At 40.1% G+C, this 17616-nt stretch overlaps 1 long non-coding RNA gene across 1 annotated transcript; it reads right to left on the bottom strand.

Moving 5' to 3' along the window:
- Positions 1-361: 361 nt before the first annotated feature.
- LOC121109771 lies at positions 362-11345 on the bottom strand. Its single transcript, XR_005857717.2, has 4 exons — positions 11215-11345; positions 10471-10545; positions 8648-8774; positions 362-7283 (listed from the first exon to the last, which is right to left on the bottom strand). It is a non-coding gene; the product is annotated as an uncharacterized LOC121109771 (long non-coding RNA).
- Between the last annotated feature and the right edge of the window lie 6271 nt (positions 11346-17616).

Raw genomic sequence — 17616 nt, 5'->3', positions numbered from 1 at the left:
TTTTCTAGCACACGGCCTTACAGATAGGCAGAAATTTCGTTTTTCAATAGTGGAGATGTTCACAGATTTAAACACAGCTGTGAAAATCAGGGTATTAAAGATACACTTTTCAAAAGCAGTAAAAAGAAAAATGTCATTAATTAGAAGCATCGAACTATTTGTACTGTCTCCAGAGCTCAAGGTTTGTCACTCAGGATGTGTCCCTGTCACATTTTTCTTCACTCAAGGGCACTTTTTACTAAGAGGAACATGGAATGATAGGTAGAAAATACTTCCTTATTGTTTTTTTATTCTTTTTTTTTTTTTATCTGTTAACCACAGCTAAATGAAAGATAGCAGTCAGTACTTCATTTTTGCTCATCTGAACAATATCAGGTGAAGACAGGCACAGGGAAGGATGGGGCAGAATCCATCCTTGGCAGTGCAGCCCTCCTTGCTGTGAGTCCCACATGCGCACATTGCAGCTCCCAGCAGCGGCATAGCTGTGAAAATCCCTCTCCTCCACTGTTTATGTTGTGGCTGTGTCAGTCTCTAAATGCATTTGTAAAAGAAACATTCCCATCAGTGGAAGAGTCTGGTTGTCACAGAGAGGAATTTGATTCAAAGGCAGTGTCTGCTCCACAAATGCATGCTCCCCAGGCAGCCCCCAGGCCGGGCTGCAAAGCGTGGCTGTGCCCAGACACACAGCACTTGTTTCCAGTCTCCTCTGTTGCCCTTGAAAGCCTAAAGAATCACCCTTTTTTTTTCCCCCTGACTTTTCCATTCCAAGTGCCAAAAACCCATGAGGACAGTGTTTCTGAAACACGATGCTGCGGGTGAGCACTGCCCACATGAGTATACGCAGGAGATGAGGTGATACTGGGATAGCAATGGGGGATAGAGGAGAGCCAGGAGAGCCAAATTGAATGCAGCCTCACTTACACCCATGTCTGGGACAGTAAGTGAGGTACATCTTCCAGGTGCAGACAGTTTTGTCTTCCAGGGAAGGTGTTGCTTTGATCCAAGAGAGGAACAGGGAGGAAAGCAATGTGCATGCAGTGCTCATGGTCAGGCACTTGCCCAGGAATGAACCAGAATGCAGCCTGTGGCAGCTCCCCTCCAATCCCACGGAAAAAAATGGTGTTGTCCTCCCTTGTCTGTCACCTGGCAGAAGAAGACAGCACACTAATGGAAACCGAAGCTGGAAAAAATCAGACTAAAGCGAGATAAACACTGTAGTGGCCGAATTAATTACTCTGGGGAAATGATGTATTCTGTGCAACTGCATCTGGTTGAACTGTACTGAGCTCCTCCTCACAGTAACACAGCAGAGTAACAGGCACAGTATGACAGTTTGTGATGGAACAAAGGCAAACACCCATCACAGACGCAATCCTGAAAACCAATTACTTAACCACATGGGTTTTATTAGCCTTTTATGAAACAATATTAGCTATATGTGACATTAAATAAGTGAAGAATTCCTCCACAATTAGAAAGAAATTCTGATGTAGAGCTACTCAAAAACAGACACATTGTTTTCCTCTGAAAAGCCCCTCTGCCATTATGCTAACCATGTTTTTGTTTCTACATGGGAGGGGAAAGAGGAGAATAAGAACCCGTGAGTGTAACACAAGGCACAGACACGCGTTCTCATAAACCTCACTTCACAATCAATGTCACTGCTCGGTTTTACTGACAGACAATGTAAGTCACAATAGCAATGAAGCTGAAGAGTCATATTGACTTTAATATAGCTGTTCTTAATATTTTCCAGCAGCTTGTATGTATTCAGAGTAAGAAGAAGAAAAAACAAGCGCTATGCTTCACAGCTACCAATATAGCTATTATATAGTATTATATCTAGCTATTATATAGTATTATATAGTATAGCTGCAGGTATATCTATAGATATGTATGTAGATATTTCAATTATTCTAGGACCTCAGAGGTGAGAAAAAAAAGGGGAATTTGGTAATATCTTTCAAATATCAGATTCTTTTCCAGAGCAATTTGAATCCTGTGAGGCCTCCCTGCATGTTCTCTACTGCTCACTTGAGCAGCAGCAGTCCCTTTTTGAGGACTCAATGCAATGAGCTCTCCCCTGTTGCCAGGATCTTCCACAGAGTGCTGCAGGATCAAAGCACAAAGCTCAGGAAAGAAATATTTAGGCAGCAAACCACTTCTGTGCGTAATTAAACTGCCTGAATCCTACATGTGTTAAAACTCAATTTTCCACAAAATGACCTTCCTTCCCACTAATGTTAGATTATGAACACTTCCATGAATATATGACTCAGAACTTCTCCACACAAGGGCACTCAGTTACCTAAGGGCCTGCACCGTGCATCACTCAGCCAGCACTCTGACTGCAGACGACTGTTTGGAGATGCCCCACAAAAGCCTGCTGTCTGTGAAGGAGGGTGGTCACAAGCAACCCATCCACCTTATAATTCTGTGGCCTTGGTAGTTGTTTTTCTTCCTGTAATCTCTCTAGTTCTTTTGATAAGCAGATGGTCTTTGTCTTATAAACAACTGGTCGCCACATGAGGAGCTGCAGACAAAGCTAGGTATGGAAGGTTATTGCTAAATGCGGTAAAAGTCTTACTAGGATAGGAGCCAAATCAATCTGCATATGAGAAGCCACAGCTGGATCACTGGGTTTTGAATAAATGAGAATTAGCCTAATTCATTGCAATTTTTTTTTTATTTTTTTTTTCCTCAGAAGCAACAGATTTAAAAGCCCTAGTCCGAATGTATAAAACAAAACCCCAGAAGTGCTGTACATCCTACAGGTACTTCACTGCATGGTATCGGGCCTTGTGTGCACAGACAGGCTCCAGCCTCCTTCCCTTTGCTCTGCCTGCTGCTCCTAAAGGTCACTTTGATATGGTGGAGTTGTGTAACGTGGGATCAGGCCACTTTGAAGAGCAAAGTGTGACAGAGCCACAGACTGCTCTCTGGGGCCTCTTACCCCAGGCCCAGGCCCTTGCTATCAGTCCTTGCCCGAGTCGCCTCGCAGATATGCGAGTGCCTGGTTGTATGCTTTGCTGATCTCATCCTTGCCTTGCTGATTTGGCATGCCAGCTTGAAGGCTTCATCCCTACAGATATGTCTGGAGATCACCAGACTCTGCCTGGTCTCTGCCATCAGAGCTGCTCCATGGCTGCGGACATGCTGGGACTGCAGCTTGTATCAGCCTTTGCTGAATGTTTATGGAGACCAAACACTGGATGTCAGCACAGTGAGGTGGTGGTTGGTGTGCTTCAACAGTGACAACAGTGGGTCACTTCTGATTTTTATGAGCATGGAAGGCAGGCTCTCATTCATCACTGATGGAAATGCATAGCTAATGATGGTGAGTATGATGAAAAAGTTTTTTCTTGCTGAGGATTTGCTCTATCAAAAAGTGGTACTGGGTGCTTTCTATCCTTTGTAGTTTCCATGGAAATAAAAAGGAGGCATTACTTTCAGAGCAACCTATATATATTTGGCCTGAGACAATTCCTCTTCATTCAGTGCAACATAAACCAAGGGGTTAGACACCTATCATCTACCCTCTGCCAACCTTGGTTAACCATTGGCTTGAAAGCTATTGAAGCCAAAGAATGACACATACAGTAGGAAGCCAGATCGAAAGCATCACCTGAGTGCTGCTTATCTATCAGATTTTAGATGTGACTATATGTTGTCTACCCAAGTAGAAAGAAGGAGAAATGTAAGAAGTTTATTCACTAAGTAGGAATGAATGGACAGCACTATGTTCTTACCCATGCCAGTGGCAGTAGCAGTACTGAAGCAAACTCCTTGTGCACACACACCAAAGGACACTGTTTCTCTGCTTTATCTAGGTGGTCTACATCCTCCGTGTGCAGAGTCAGCACTGCAGTACCGTGTATTCCCCTGTCCAGAAAGGCAAGTGCAGTCCCAACTGTGTAGAAGAACAGCAGTAAAGAAGTAACTGACATCCTAGAATTCATATTCAGGAAATAAGTAGCCAAGTAAGAAACAAACTGACAAGCTGACATAGAACTAAGTAATTCCCCCTAACAAATTCTTTAGGATCAGAGTAGAGGATGTCTCTGTTTCTAGCTCATGCAGGTGATTCTGTAGGCTTGGCTGGATGCTCATCCTCTTACTCCTTTTGTGCATCCTACACCAGAAGGAGTAACACAAAGCATACAGTTACAGGTGGACGTGCTAAAACATGTCCAAGTTGCTGCAGGTAAGACACAAGCAGAGTGAAAAAAAATCTTTTTATTTATCATTCACTGGAAATATAGGGCTCTTTTCTCCTTCAGACAGTACTGAGAGGTAAACTATGATTCTCCCATACAATGGGTTTTTGTTTTCTCACAGACTCCTTGCACACTGCCAATCCTTGGTAGTGCAAAACTAACCTAACATTTCTCATTTTTGCTGTTTCCACTGAATGGTTTACTCAAATCCTACCAGACTGGTACTTCCATCCTAAGTGCTTACAACAGAACAACATTTTCCTCCTGATTTAAAATCTCCCTCAGTTTTGCTGCACCATGTCTCCTTTTTATTTTTAAAAGAAACTTGAAGTGACTGTTTTCCCAGATTTTCCCTTCAGTTTAGCCACCTCTAACCTTTCTTTCAAAGCTTTATTGTAGTGTTCAGTCCTTCGTTAGCTAGAGGATAGTGTGCTGATTGTTGCGTATGTACAATGCCTCCTCTTTTCCCCAGGAAAAATATTGAAATTGTAAAGATATGAATTGTCATATGTTACTGGACATTAGTTTTCTGAGCTTCTTTTTCTGCTGAAAACAATAAACAGAAAGTCATGACCAAAGTAGACAGACCCAATAGAGGCTACTTTTACTTCTGGCCACTTACTGAAAAATCTATTAGCTTGACACCGCCACAATAGTAAATGGCAAGTGAGCAGCAAGGTCTATAATGTTCATTGCAAGCTTTTTCTACATTTACTTAAATAAGAAGATAGGGTGAGGTAGGCCTGGAAAACTCACTTTGTTTTGTCATGTGATAAAAACTTTCAGAGTAGCCTGAGTATTCACTCTGTCTACTGATGGAGAAGCTATAATCACTGTTATGACAACCCACTGATGTGTGTCATGAGCAACGTGTATTGATTCTGCCTATAATTCTTCCAGAATAATAGATCTGTGAGTTGTTCCCATGTCTTGCAGAGAAAGTTCACTCTAGTTCAAAATAGAACAGGGATGAATTAGATTTGTTATGATTATTAGTCTATTTTGCTGTCAGGACGCCATGTAATTTCTGTTGAACAAGACAAACTAAACAAGTAGATTTATATTATTTTTCTAAAACTGCAGCAAATACATATCTGATTTCTTCATCAGTTTCCATAGTAGAAGACTGTACCCGTGAGTATTTAGAGTATTTGGAGAAAATAAAAATGAGGAAAACAAGCACTCAAGCGTCACATTTTTATGTTCTGCTTTGTTTTCTGTGTCACACATAAAAGAAAATATTACTTCGCGCTTCTCTAAGTCTTTTCATTGTTAGCTGTACATGGATAGGCAAAGGAAATTATCCTTATGAAGCTGAATTTATAGCCACAAGACAGTGTTATCTTTTTCCTATTACTCCTATACAGACCAGTACTTCTTTTCCAAGGATAGAATACTTTTACAGTTTCTGTAATTGTTCTTCCAGAGTCCATAACAGTCTTCTCAGAGTTGACCTCATATATTTGGATAAACTTGGCCTCTAGACCCTATCCTGATGTGTTTCTACCTCACTGAGTAACAATAAAATAGCACAACAGTATAAATTCTGACATCTCATACTTACAGTTTTTACCAATTCAGAATGAAGATCTGCAACATTTGTTCAAGATACACTTTAGACTTCATACTTCAAACAGCTTTACAGTTGAAATGTATTTTTCAATGAAGTTTTCATAGTGTAATGTAAGAAATAAGAAAGATTAAAATACTTGCAATGGTCCTCATGGTAGGGCAGGCATAATTATAGCAGCTTATTCTGCACCTGGTCCAGTTCCAGTGGAGAAAGACTACATTCTGTTTATCTGAAGTGGCATTTGAGAAAGTTAAATTTCAGTTCTGCTAAACTGATATATTGTATTACGTCCTGTAAATGTTATTCTCCTTATTTAATGACTCACCAGCTAGCACTGGATTCCAGGCTGCTTCCTGAAAACACCAACCACTCCTTTCTTCAGAAGCATTAGGGTCAGTTTCAAACATATGGCATGTGTTTCAAACACAGAATTGGTCGATGAAGATCATGTGAGGGCTGTGAGGATTCTGTTAATTTACAAAACACAGACTGTAAATCAAGATTTTAAAACATCTCTGCACACTGAGTGCTTGCATTAATTCTGTGTGTAGATGTGGTTGGCTAGCAATCATTACAGCTTTATTTCACTTCACCAGATCTAGGCAAAGACAATATTTTCTTTCTTCCTTGTCAAGAATTGTGGAAATATCCACTCAGGAGATGTGATTTATTTGATAGAAATGTTATGAAGCAGATCTTTAAGCTCTGGTGATGCCTTATTTCTCCTGAAATTGACAGCCGACTCCCATTTTATTGCCTGGTTATCACGCTAGGTCAAATTCTAACCCTGAATAAAAGGTTTTGCGCAGCTATAACTACTCTCTGAACTACCTCGTGCAAGTGATCAATCTTGAATCAATGTTATGGGAGTGTTTTACAGTGTGGAAGCATTTTTGCTTGTTCAGTGCAGCCGATACAAATTTACCTGAGGTAGAAGTAGAAACGTCAGGGAATCCAGCAGTTTGTGTCAAAAATCATATTTGCACGCAGGCAACCTTGCATGGAATTTGTTCCTCGGGTGGTTTACAAGATACAACCTTGACTGAATAAGCCACAACCTTCCATAGTGCAGATTTAAACAGCATGGAGGCTCCAGAGCAAGTATCGAGCATTAAATCTATACCGTCTCAGCCACCTTTGGAGTGGAGCAGAAATATTAACCGCGTATCTCGCTCCCAGCACGCCGTCCTTGGGATTCCTATCTCCAGCAAGCCCCCTGCTCGCTCCATACTGCGGTCGGTAGCACGGGGCCCTGGAGCAGGAGGCGCTCTGGGGCTGCAGCTGGTCCACATCTGGCCGAGCTTTTCCTTCTGGCCATCCGAAGTGCCCCCTCTTCTGTCCGGAGCCCAAACTGCAACGCCCCGCTGATGGTCCCTGATGTGATGCTGCGTTTGAGAACTAAAATTGCAGTGCAGGTCCGATGCTGGAACATGAGCCATGCCGGGATCCATTCCACTTTGTGGTGGATTTATAGGACTCTTCAACATCCACTACTGAAGACAACACATGTAAAGGGAAATATAAAATATTATACGGAAAAGCAAGACAATTTAAGATGGATAAGAGTGTTGAAAAGAAAAAAAACTACGTTTTTAAGTGGAAACATAGGCAGTTGAGTTATTTGGACTGGGAAGAACATCATTCACCACATAGTTCCCTGAAGAGCTGTTCTTGCTGAGGAGGTGCTGGAGACTGACTTGTTCTCTGCATGACTTTTCAGATCTTCCATTAGAGCACTTTAAGACCAGGACTACTGTCATTGTCTGTCCCAGGAGGAGGTCCTCCTGCCCAGGTCCATCAGCCACAGAAAGCTCCAAGGATGCAGCGTGTGCCCAACTCATGCCTATCCCCACATGTGTATATTTGTCGAACTCATACAAAAACATTGACTTAAACTACTTCATTTTCAGCGGATACCCTTCCTCTTTAAGTGGCTATCCTCAGGAAACAAGGTTTCTGCAGCTACCCCGTATCTAAGTTATAAGCCCCCTTACATAGATGGAAACAGGTGACCAGAGATGGACAGAGATCTCAAACACAGTAAGCTCCTACAAGTTTTCTAATAATTTCTGCTAGACAGGAGAGCCTAACAGAAAGGGTACCTCCATTTCTTTAACAGGAAAAAGGATTCCATTAGGTCAACTAACAGATCAACTTATTTCATCTCTCCCTTGCAGCTCATAGTGTTGTACAGCCATGCTATTTGGACTGACTTTGGCAGCAGGTAACTACAACATTGTCTATCCCTCTGTTGTGTCAATTACTATAATTTCTTCCTCGGTGTGTTGTTTATATCATGTTTTGAGATTTTTTTGTCAATAAACATGGAAATAACTACCAAGGCATACAGATCCTCACCCCTGTGAGGAGGGAAAATAAAACTAAAATTACATGAGCGCAAATGCTTATTAAATTAAGAGATGGCTCTTTTGAAGTGTTCTACTGCTTGAGTGCTCTAAAACAGCTGGTCGGAGCAAAAATACCTAGTCAGTGTTTATCAACATCAGCATTGTTTTACTTTTAGGACAGAAATAACCTAGAGAACATCCATTTTGTTGTTGTTGTTGTTGTTGTATTTCTTTTTACATATCAGGGCATGTCATGTTCCCGTGATTATTTTTCATGAAAAACAAGGGTTTACTATCTTCTTCCTGTCATACGTAATGCACCAAAAAGGCCATGTAAAAGACTTCTACAGGCTTTATAATATAATATTTAATACCATAACTGTAGGTAAGCAGAGACACTTATGTGTTTAAGGGCACTGACATACAAATGGCTAACCCAAGTACTCACATAATTTCTACCATATTTCATTGCTGTGTCCTGCATAATTTCAGACCAGAAGAGAACTTACTTGGAGAAGGTATGTAAAACCAGGTATATCTCTTTTCATCTTGAAGCTTTTCTTTTTCTTACAACCACCCAGTTGTGTGATTAGAGTCAGATTTCTCAGGAGGATAAAAAAGAGGCCCCCGTGTTTTCTACAATGACACAAATGAAAAAAATTCTATTAAATCATTTTTCTTTATGTATAATCCACCTTCAAAGTAGAAAATGAAAAGTAAATATTTAAAAATGAAGCTGGAATTATAATTGCACCTTTATGCTTATAAAAGAAATTTCTAAGATGTGGTAAGGTTAATTCTAGATATTAAAGACAGGAATTGGTAAAAATGTGTACTGTATTTAAAGAACGAACAAAGAGTCCTTGCTGTCAGAGCTTAGGCAGCCCAGCCTCCCCTGCTAACACCAGTCAATAAACCTGAGGAGCTGGAATGAACATGTGATGCTGCACGTAACTGCAGGAATGAATGTCATCTGGTAGATGCTGGGGAGCTGGAGCAGGAGATGGAAGTTCCCCCCCTTGTGAACTTGCTCCTGTGTTCATTGGATATTGAGCTCATATGTATAGGCACGTATCTCAATAGCACGTGTACAAAGAGGCAGAGAAACCTGCACACTGGTGAAAGATGAAATAGCCAGGTGGGACTCCCAGGCAGCTTCAGGCTGTTGGGGCCCAGAAGCTTTATGTGGAGCACTGCAGGCAGAAAAGGAGAATTCACAGCAATGGCCAGCCTGTGTCTACCAGATGACATGACATCTAGGCTAAGTGCAGAAAGTTACAAGATGCAGAGGTACTGCTGGTGCCTGCAGAGCAGCACAGGGCAGCACCAGGGTACAAAACAGAGCTTTTGCTGGTTGAAGTCCCCCAGCAGCAAAAGGATGGGTTGGAGGGTGATTATACTCTTTGTATCTAAAATGTCCAAACTGTCCCTAAACTAACCAGGCTTCTGGTTAATGCTTCCAGTTCTTAGCAGAGCCCTGAAGTAGAAGCATTAAGAATGAGAAGCTCACTTGCAGTTAAGTTCAGGAAGACCCTCTGAAAGAGGTTTGGGTTCTATTCTGGTTCCAAAAATAGACTCAAACTGATTATTTTGGAATCAGATCCAGTGTTCTGGTTCTGCTTACTGGCAGTAGCAGCATTTGTAGGTCAGTGACCCCGAGAGTGACTGGGCTCTAGGAAAATATGGTTGTCCTTAAGGAATAGATTAATAAATTGGGATTAAATGAGGCAGTGTGAATGCTACGTAATGCTGCTGGGGAATAACAAGAAGCAGCGTTGTGATATGCTGAGAGCTGGAAATACCAGAAGAAAAGAAGCACTTGAGGCAGTCACAGAAGACTGTCAGAAAATTGTCAGCTCCTGAAACTGAGACAAAATGTGTGCAGCTGTGAAAAAGGCAAGTATCATGCAAGAGTGCAAGAAGGAGGTGTTTCTAGCAAAGATACCTGAATATTAATGTTTTTTTGAATGCTGAATTTTCATCTCAAACACAGTGTACACTCTGTGTACTGTTCATGAAAGATTAATTCAAATGGAAACATGGCTACTCAGGTAATAAAGAGAACAGAGCCTGTCCTTGAGTGCTTAGTCTTCAAAAACGAAGGTTGCAAGAGAAAATGACCACACAAAAATCAGGCATTAAATGATGTTTTGGAGAAAGAGACGTAACCTAAAAGACACTTTTTAAGTAAGAATTGTTAAGTGGTATAAATGTATAGCAGATACATTTTTCAATGGGAGTAACGGTAATAATAATAATTAAAAAAAAAACCTAAATAATTTCAAGAGAAGACCAATACATTTCTAAATGAAAGTATAGTGTATGAGATTACCTGCATTAGGAAAAGAGTAGCATCGTTGTCCCAGGAAGTCCTTGATGGGTCTACGTTCATGTCAACAGCCTCTGACTGAAGAAGAACAGCTCTAATTGGTATAATTGTATTGTAAAGACTTCTGAAACAGAACTTTGGAAGTCCAGAGACCATCATTATCAGCTATTTTTCTACTGGTAATTTTAAGGGAAATCCCTTTGGTGTCAGGCTGTAGTCACTGCGATGTATTTTCTTCTAAACTGGAGGACAGAGCCACCAATGTTTCTATTTTCTTAACACTTCTGGTTTTTGTTTACTTACTTTCTGGATATGCCACTTTCAGTTAAAGGTTTACCACTTGATGGACAGGGTTCTCTGAGATCCTATTTTCTCTTTATAATTTTTCTGACTTCAAAAATGTTTCGATAAATTCTTTCATTTCAGATATATCACTGTGAGCATGGCTTAGCAGAACCATATACTCTCCTCCAAATAAAACTATAGACCGTGGCTACACACATGCAGAATTTTAAAGTAAAGATTGAAAGGTATTGCCTTTACCACCACTGCTCTAACTCCTCCAGGGATAACTTCATAATATTTGCAGTCCCAGTATCAGTAGCACAGAAAGGAAAGCCATAGCAGCTTTGTTTTTCAAAGTCTGTCATGTACTCTAAGCAGTGATGAATCCAGGTTCAGAATATCAAAAGACAAACACAGTGTTCCCCTTCATTAAACAAGAATTTGATTTTAAAACACGCTTACTGTAAGCATTGGCTGCCAACGATAAATACGCTGTTTTCTTGATCAAAGAGTCTTTGTGAGGTACAAAATCACTGACGACAGTTGTCATCACAGCACCGGGTATGTGTATCTGAGCAGGTGCAGCCAAGTATAGAACCCAGCAGCAGGAGCAGACCAGCTTATAAAGAGAATTCTTGGCAAGAAGAATTAACCCATGTGAGCTCCATGCTGCTGCCACCTGGATACTTGTAGTACCTGTGCATATACACATATACTTAAGTGATTTATGCATATGCTGTACTGCAGTGTATAGCATAAACAGATTTGCAGATTTGTAAGAAGCAAAGGGAATAGTTGGTGATGCTGCAAATGACTCACTGAGTTTCAGACGAGCAGCTGGGATGCTGACTGTGCACAACAGCTGAAGAAAAGATTATTCACCCTGCATCCCCAAGACCCAAGGCTCAGCCTGAACAGGAAAATAAGAAAGATTTCAAGGTGAGACACAACCAACGAGGTCTGGCTGTTTCTCTGCTATTTTCAATTGTCTTTGAAACGGGGCTAGAAATGGCCCATGTAAAGGATGACAACCACTCTGCTGATATAAGCTGGCTTGTCAGCCTGAGTTGGCAGTTAACATAGCAGTTACTGCTCTGCTGATGACCTGTAGATGTCTGTGATGCCATTTTTTTTTAATCCAGCGTGCACTGATAAAACAGCAGCCAATGGCACATGAAAAGAAAAAAAAAAAAAGTAAAACGTTTTCAATGCCAGAAAATAAAGCATGTTTTAAGTTTTGTAATGCTAGGACTGAGACTGCCTGTGATGCTCGAATTTCCACTTGAGCATATTTATATAGTCTCTAATTAAATGACCACATAGCCTGCACAATGCCTAATGCCTGGCATGAGTATGGCATTTGAGCCTGCTCTCTGTAGCATCTTTGCTCATCTTTGCCGCAGAGAGAGAAATCTGCACCATAAATCAGTCTGAAGACAAGAAGAGAAAGGAGTCTCGTGACATAGAATTACACACTGCTGCCCTGATTAACGTTGCTTCCAAAGCTGCTACCAGTCACCTTTTCACTGTTAGTTCATGCATCAATCATCACCACGTCATCTACAATGCATGGGGCTGCGGCCTTGGATCATTTAGGAATATCAGTTCTTCCTTTACAGTTGGCATCTGGAGGGGTTCAATCTGCAACCCTGGGGTAATGTAGCCCCTAGGCTTCTGTGAAAGATGTATTCATAATTAGGTAACAAACTTACACTCAAAAGCAAGCCAACAGACTGATGGACACTCGACAGTAACTTAGAGTGCCCTATCTCAAATCCTTAAAAGTGAAGGGAAAAAAAAAATAACACAAAAAGCACCACTCATATTTCTCCCAACTACAGCACGACCCTTGTGAAGAAATAGTGTTACTGTGCAGTTAAAGATGGCATCATAATGCTCATACATAGAACTGACAAAGAAGATTGCTCTATTATAACCTGAGCAATGGTTTGTGTCATTTTTTAAGCTTAACTTAGTAATATTAATAATATTCTTCAAACAACATTTGCAAATATGCATTATAAGCACATAAAGGGGACTGAAGAATTACAAAACTGTTATAATATTATGCTGAAGTAGAGAAAGAAAATTCAATCTGTTTCTTTGAGGACATATCTATTTGGATCAGAAACTGATGACAAAGGTCAGGGTTATCTAGTTATGCCAAGAATTTACAAATCATACTTCCTTGAGCAAAGCAGAGATGAGTGGTTGATTGCCAAAGCAAAAGGCATCAGTAGGGTAGCTGGAATATAGTAAATGACTGTCTATTTATTGTGTGACTAACCGTAGCAATTACCAAGACAAGAGATTAATAACAACTACGTTTTCAGATGTGCTGCAGTTTGGCTATATTGTCGGATTTCATTGTATATGTTACACCAACAGCCTACAGATTTATTCTACTTTACTAGAGGACTGCTTGGAATTAATTCAGACAGACTATTGACATTTGCTAGAAAATAACCAATTAAATACCATGTTCTGGGCTGCATTAAAAGAGTGGCCATCAGGGAGAGGGAGATGATTGTCCCCCTCTACTCAGCTCTTGTGAGGCCCCATCTGGAGTACCGTGTCCAGGCCTGGGGCCCCCAGCACAGGAAGGACATGGAGCTCTTAAAGCAGGTCCAGAGGAGGGCCACTGAGATGATCAGAGGGCTGGAGCACCTCTCCTATGAGGAAAGGTTGAGGGAACTGGGCTTGTTTAGCTTGGAGAAGATAAGGCTCTGGGGAGACCTCATTGTGGCCTTCCAGTACTTGAAGGGAGCATATAAACAGGAGGGAGAATGACTGTTTATGAGGGTGGATAGTGATAGGAAAAGGGAGAGTGGTTTAAAACTGAGACATGGGAGGTTTAGGTTAGATATTAGGAGGAAGTTCTTCACACAGAGGGTGGTGACACACTGGAACAGGTTGCCCAAGGAGGTTGTGGATGGCCCATCCCTGGATGTATTCGAGGCCAGGCTGGATGTGGCTCTGGGCAGCCTGGTCTGGTGGTTGGCGACCCTACACATAGCAGGGGGTTGAAACTCAATGATCATTGTGGTCCTTTTCAGCCCAGGCCATTCTATGATTCTATAATGATTCTATGAAATATGGCTATGTAAAAGGTAGATGGTTACACCAGAAGTGCTCACAGAAACAACAATGATGAAACTGGAGTCTTGCTTGTCTTAAGAGTTTATTTTATTTCTGTTTTGAGAGGTATTTACAGCTGGTACAGGTAGAACCTCTAATACTATATTTTCAAATGGTTATACTTTGTCAGTCATACCTAGAACTACAGATTGATGCAGAGTCCAATCTTTTTTTCCTTTGGAAGGACCATAATGTGGCTATGGATTTGTATTGGTGCTTTCCTGATATTGCAACAACACAAGTAAATGAACAGATATCAGCAGAAATACAATAAAACACTTTTACACTAAACTGCTTACTAAAGCTTAATGAATAATATCAGGGGAATTTTCCAAGGCCTAAAGAAGTGTTGGGTTTTCTTTTTCAGGGAACTTAGGAGAAATTAACAAATACTGGGACTAATCATTTTCAATGGAATTATATTGATATAAATGAGATTGTAATTAGGGCAATGGACAGTAATTTATCCTTGATTTAGTAACTCTAATTCTTATAGCATTACAAATGTAAACGACATTTGCATTTTAGAAGTGGAACAAGAGCAAGCAATTTGCCCTGGCAATTGAAAAATACTACAGTCAGGAAGTATAAGAACTCATCTCATGAGAATAATATGCAAAATATAAGCATGGATATATATTGTGAATATTCTGTTGTTCTATTTAGGAGTATATTATCTATGTTCACTCACAACATCATATGCATTTTTAATCTTCAGTTTTTGCAGTAAATCTTTATTGTAATAAGAATTAAATTTCCATTTTAATATAGATCAGACAAATTGCTTGAGGCAGGTTTTGTAACAGTGGATTGAATAAGGTCATACTAATAATTGTTCAGGTGGTAATTATACATACATTATGCTTAAATTTTGTTTTGTGAATTCTCATTTGCTTTGCTTTGGAATTGATTTTAAAGCAAAGTGTGCATGCATTGGTGACAACAGACAAGAGAAGCAGTTTGTTTTAGAACTTGTGAGACAAAGAAGGCATGCATCATTCCTACGAATCAAGGAATGCACAAGGAGGCAACACATGAGCGTCAACATGAAAAGGCAGAAAGGGCATTGAAAGGCCAAAAGAACCAAGAAGTAAGTGAAAATTAGCACAGAGGTCGAAACAGGTAAGAAGAGCTGAGTGGATCAAAACCAAAGAAATAAAACTGTGAATCAAACAAGATTTCAATAGGCCATTTAAGAAACTAAGGAGGAGGAAAAAAGAAAGAAAAATGGTCTAATTAAAATCTGTGTTTCCTTATATACTTCCTAGCTGTGCCCCAGGGGCAAAAAAAAAATCTCATGTTAAAACAAAACGTATTTTGAATTTAGCTCATTGTCAACATGATTCATAGGAAGAACACCAGATACTAAGGGTGAATAAATTGTAAAGCAAGGTCTTCCAGCACTGGAGGCAGAGAAGGAAGAGGGAATTTGCATAAGATTGTATCACAGTAATGGATGAATGTAGGTACTTTTTCTTTATTATAGTTCGCATTCAATTCTGTGATAAACATGAGTTTTGCAACACAGCAAAATGCATACATAAAGGATAAGAAAAGAAATATTGCAGTGAGAAGACTTTACATTCATCAGAAGAAGTGAAGAGCACATTCAACATAAAAATTCTGTTCATTTCACTAATATATCCCCATAAGCTATGGAAAAATAAATATTTATTATACTAGATACTAAAATTTTACTTCTTACATCCCACATAAACAAGCTTCACTCTATTGCTTCCTCACCTTCAACATGCCAGTTCACTAACCCTTCAGCTCATGGATCTACCTAGCTGTGGTTAGTGAACAGTACACTAACCAAAAGCCACATATCCCCAGTTTTAAACATTAAAAACCACTCTCTGTAGATGAAGTGATTTGATTTACAGTGTGGTTAACTATATATACACAAATGATAGGTCTGCACAGCATCCAAGGGATATGATTGTCTTGCTTACTGGTAAGTTGGGGCTCTGAAAACCAATAGCAGAGAAGTTGCAGCAGCACTGACATTTACTCAGGCCACTTGTCACACTGCCCACTTGTAATGCAATGGGATGCTGACATCTGCTGTAAACACACATTTTTACTGTGTTTGGATATGTCTTTAAAAAACCAACGTTTCTCTGAAGGAGGTACCTGAGCAGACTGAGAAGGACTTGAGAATGACATTAGTGAGAATGATAAAAGATTAATTCATAGTTTGTGACCTAAATGCTCCACTCATTCTAGCTTCTTCGGGTATTCAGCAGACTTAACAGAATTTTTACATCCGCAGTTTGCTTTTCAGGTGTGTAAATTCTGCTTGGAGCTAGGTTTTTAACTCTGAGGCTTTACTAAGTAATCCCTTTGAGGATAACTTCAAAAGGAAGCATGTGTAAGAAATGCTGAAAGAAACAGAATTGGAGATATTTTAGTCTGAAGTTTAGTCTGCACATACTGTGCAGCCTGGTGCACAACGGTAACTTCAGGTAGGGGAAAAGGGAAAGCTAAAATGCCAGTGACAACTTTCGGTCTGGGACTTCTATTCAGGAACAACAACAAAAAAACCACCAAAACAAACAAACAAACAAAAAAACCCCATATGGTAAACAGCTTTAAGCTTTGAAGAATTGTTTATATCTTTGAAATTCTAAGTACAAAACCTTATGGAAACATGGAAAAGCCTTCCTTGAACTGCTGGCAACACTGTGCCTAATGCAGACCAGGCTACCTCTGGTTTTCTTTGCAACAAGGACACATTGATTGAAATAGGCTGCCCAAGGATGTGGTGGAGTCACAGTCCCTGGAGCTGTTTAAGAAAAGGGTAGATGTAGTACTGTGGGACATTGTTTAGTGGGCAATATTGGTGGTAGGTGGACAGTTGGACTAGGTGACCTTAGAGGTCTTTTCCAACGATGCAGTGATTCCATGATTCCAGGCTCATATTCAACTAGGTGCCCACCAGGACCCCAACCCTTTCCTGCTGAGCCGCTTTCCAGCCGGGCAGCCCAGCATGTCCCAATGCCTGAGTTGTTCCTCCTCAGGTGCAGGACCCTCCAGTTCCCTTTCCAGTGGTACCTATTAGCCTATTTATGCAGCTATTTAGATCTCCAAACTATAATTCCTGGAACAGTAATAGCTATTAACAGCTGAGTGCACACCTAATCTTCATCAGAAATTTACTTCACCTTCTAATAGGAACAAATGAAAGAATAAAAAAATGGTTATAGAAAAAGTAGAAAAAATATTTTAGCATAATTCTTATTCAAATCCAATCAAATAAGATTTAATCCTCAAGAAGTACCAAGGAATAATTGTTTCATAGGAGATGAAATACAGGGCATAAAGGCTTGGCAAGGGCAAACAGACAAACATAGTGAAGGCTAAACACAGAGCCTGCTAAATTACAACCTACCTTCTAGTCATCTAGACCCAAATATCCATTCATTCTGATAAAAATAATTACTTTTATGCACAACTAATGTTTATTATAAATTTCTGATTAAAAATACATTATATAAAACTAAACTGAGAAGTAGATGTTTTATTTAAACATTTCAGGCCAAGTCCTGGTCTCAGTGAAACGAGCATTAAAAGAGATTTCAGCGAAATCAGGATTTCACGTTTCAAACTGTTGCAACGGACAAATTTGCTCTGATAATCACAAAAGGGGAAGTCACAAAAGTACAATATGTAAAGTACATTTAACATACAAAATATAATGTCTTCAAAGATTATTTCACAGAA

Source organism: Gallus gallus, chromosome 2 (genome assembly GCF_016699485.2).
Source record: "Gallus gallus isolate bGalGal1 chromosome 2, bGalGal1.mat.broiler.GRCg7b, whole genome shotgun sequence".
Taxonomy (NCBI): Eukaryota; Metazoa; Chordata; class Aves; order Galliformes; family Phasianidae; genus Gallus; species Gallus gallus.
Note: the sequence above shows the minus strand (reverse complement) of the source record. Positions and strands in the feature narration are given on the sequence as shown.